General features: G+C 58.7%; 1 pseudogene; it reads right to left on the reverse strand.

Moving 5' to 3' along the window:
- Nucleotides 1-398: 398 nt before the first annotated feature.
- Nucleotides 399-2,603, reverse strand: LOC102751082 (RNA-binding protein FXR2 pseudogene; annotated as a pseudogene).
- Between the last annotated feature and the right edge of the window lie 794 nt (nt 2,604-3,397).

A 3,397-nucleotide genomic window follows, 5' to 3' on the forward strand; every position in this document is an offset into this window, starting at 1 on the left:
TATACCCTTACTATCCCTGTCTTCCACAGTGATGAGGCCCCAGAAATGGGGGGTACAGGATGGGATGAGGGATAGCAGGGGAGCCCCCTGAACTGTCAAACCTGGATGGGTCAAGGAGCACCCCGCACCAGCAGGCGGAGGATGGGGTTGTTCAGAGAGATCGGGGCATTAGAGGGTAAAAGCGTATCCAGTCTGATGGGAAGGAGAGAGGCTCCCCTCACCCTGGGGATAGGGCGGACAAGAGGGAGGGGGTATGACCCCGTTACACACCCCTCCACTACCTCCCCAGGTTGAGGGGGGACCCAGGCTGCTGTGCCACCCCCTCCCCCCTAGATAAGAGCAGCTCCAGCGCAGCTCAGTCTGGCCTGTGAGGGCCATGGTGTTGGGCAGCAAGCAAGATGAAGAAGGGAAGGATGTGGGCTAGAGGTTTTATGAAACCCCATTCACCAAACTACACAACCCCAGGGAGGCAGAGAGCTCCCCATTCTCTGAGGGGCCCTTAGGAAGCTTGCTGACAGAGTCGCCCTTCTGTCCTGAAAGACAGTCCTCTGAGGGTTTGGTGAGTTCCAAGAAGGGGGAGGACTTCTGGCAGCTCTGAGACTCTGCTTGGGAGATACAGTCAGCCACAGTCACTGGCTGACGGTCTCCACCGATGGAACCATCCATCCAGTTCCCACAGTTCCACCTGCAGCGGCTCTAGTTTCTGACACTGGGGTCTCGACTCCTCTTCCAGGCCATTCTCTGTCATGCTGGCCCCATCAGATTCCAGGCCTCCATCCATGACAGTCCTGTCCTCATCCCGGTGGCACCTGGCACTTGCTGCGGGGGGAGGCATTCCCCAGGCTCTGAATCAACTGGGGGCTCTGGCTCAGATGTGTCCAGTAAGCTATAGGGATTACTGTCTGGATCTTTCAGCACTGAGCTGATAGGTGAAGCGTGGTATCTTGTGGTGGGCCGGGAGGGCTGGTGGGGGTCCCCTACCCCAGCCCCCAATCGGCTGCCTCCGGCTTTCTTCCCCCCACGTTGGGATCTGGGCTCCTCCCTCTTCTCTGATTTGGTCTCAGAAGCTGTGGATGGGTCTGAGCTGGGTCCATAGGCAGGACAGGCAGCCCTCCCAAGTTGGTAGCTGCCCCCATAGCTTCGGGTAGTGTGGAGGGAGGCGGAGAAGACCCGCCCACTCCCAGGAGGGCCAAAGGCCCGCCCTGTCTGCCAAAGCTGGTCCTCAATCTGCAGCCTCTCCAAGCGGGTGGCTGATACTCTCCAGGGTACCCATGAATATGAAAGGAACCATCCCCTCCTCCCCCGGGTTCTTCTTGTCATTCTCACCCGCTACGGGAACCCTCACCACACCAGATTTGTCCACCAACTCCTGGATCACTTTCCCGTTCTTTCCAATCACTTTGCCATCAAGGTTCCTGGGCACTTGCATGGACGGAGTCCTCAGAAAACACCAGGTGGCTCGGGCCTGGGGGCACACCTCACCACCCTCCCCATAGACTTGGAAAGTGCAGGTCTCTTCACCCAACTCAACGGCAGTCACCCCAGGTACTTTTCGGGCCTGCTGGACGGTGGCACTGTGAGTCCCAACTGTCAGTCCCACCCGGCCCTCTGGCACTGTGAACCCCTCCTGGCAGGCCACCCCAGTTGCTTACTTGCCTCTAAGTGCTTGGTGGCTTCTTCACTGCGGGACAGTAGCAGTTTGGTGCGCAGGCTTCAGAAATGCACGTCACCCTGCAGGGGTACACGCTTCCCGGGAGCTTCTGTGGCTGACAATGAAGAACTGACTATTTGTGATGTTGAGAAAGATGCAGTTCACTCCCAAAGCTTTCTTGAACTCTTTATGGCCGTTTTCACTGGAGCGGGCCTCTCTCAGATCCTCAGGCACAGCCACGGTAACCTTGAAGAAGCTGCATTTGGTTGCCAGGGGATTGGGATTCACTGGCCGGGGCCCTTCCAGGGTGACAAGCCCATTGTAAGTGGCATCACAGGCAGCATATTCGATGACAGAGAAATCTCCCTTCATCATCCGCACCCAGGCAAGCCACCAGCCTCAGGGGTCCTGCTCAGTGGCTCGAGAATGAACCTCCACCCCATCCCTGTGATCTCTTTATTAGAATCAGCTGGAGGTGGTAGCCATTCATCCCCCAAAGGAACATGTCTCTCACTCCGCCAGTTGTTTTCAGGGTCTTCCCAGACATCCTTCACATCCCTGTAAAGGCCCCATTGGAGCCACGCACCTCGACGGGCAGTCCGGGCTGGCCAGGATGCCCGGGGGCAGCTGCAGTGGTGTGAGTCCCGGCCGGGCCAGGCCCCCAGCGTCTCAACAGTCTCTGTTTTTGATCCTCAGAATTATCCGGAATACCAGATGCAGCCCAAACAGTCCCCCTGGGTATGGATGGGGAGGTTGAGGCAGGCCTGCTCCAGACAGCAGGACAGCTGGTCCCTTGGCCTGGGGCAGGGCATCTGAGGCCTCAGAGGTGCTCCGGTTGGACCCCTGGTTAGAGCAGTGTCTGTTCTGGGAGTCATGGACCCCCACCCTGGGTCTGCAGGCGTTCTGGCAGAATCTTTGATGCTGTCTTGGCCGCAAGGCCCACACCCGGCATGCTGGTCCTGCTCCCAGCAGCATGCAAGTGGGGAGACCAGCCCAGCAACACACTTGCAGATGCATGTTGTCATCCTCAGCTCTACAGACCACAGGGTGCCCTGCTCTTCTGGTCCCTGATTTGGCCAGCATCCGCCCAAGACCCCTCTGCCCTGCTCCAGGTGGCTCTTCGGGCCTTTGTTCCCAAGGCTTGTGGCCCATGCCCTCCCCTCCAGCCTGTGGGCAGCATCCTCTGGGGGCCTGTGGCATGTTGACCCCCGCGGTGTGAAACCCCGGGGAAGGAGGCTGGAAGCCACCACTTTGTCCTACCTGTGCTGTACAGCTGGGCAAGGCTGGCGGCTGCTGCGGAGGCAAGAGGCACCCTCTGCCTGAGGCCCATAGCTGCCTGGGAAATTCCAGAGGGAGGACCAGGTTAACACATCAGCTGTGTGTCCTGCCAAGGAGGCCACGTGTGGCTTCTCACCAGGCGAGAGCATGAGGCAGGACTCACTCTAGGACATGCTGGTACCTGCGGGTGGTTGGGAAGTGTCGTGACTGCAGAAATGAGCCTTTGGCAAGAGCTTGAAGGAGGGGAGTGAGTCTGAGCGATTCCATTTTCCTAGGGGTCCCACTTCCCAGATCCAGCATCCAAATGCACCCTGGTGATGCTTCTTTGGTCTGAACCCTAGCCAGAAGCACTGATGCTTGGTGGCCAAACCCCGTGCTTCCTGAGTGCCATTCAGAGCCACTGGTGATGTCGAGAGGCTCTCCTTTCCTGGAAAAGTTGCCCAGGCTCGGGGGCTCCATCTCCTGCTG

Source organism: Leptonychotes weddellii, chromosome 13 (genome assembly GCF_054177405.1).
Source record: "Leptonychotes weddellii isolate Sample4059 chromosome 13, ASM5417740v2, whole genome shotgun sequence".
Taxonomy (NCBI): Eukaryota; Metazoa; Chordata; class Mammalia; order Carnivora; family Phocidae; genus Leptonychotes; species Leptonychotes weddellii.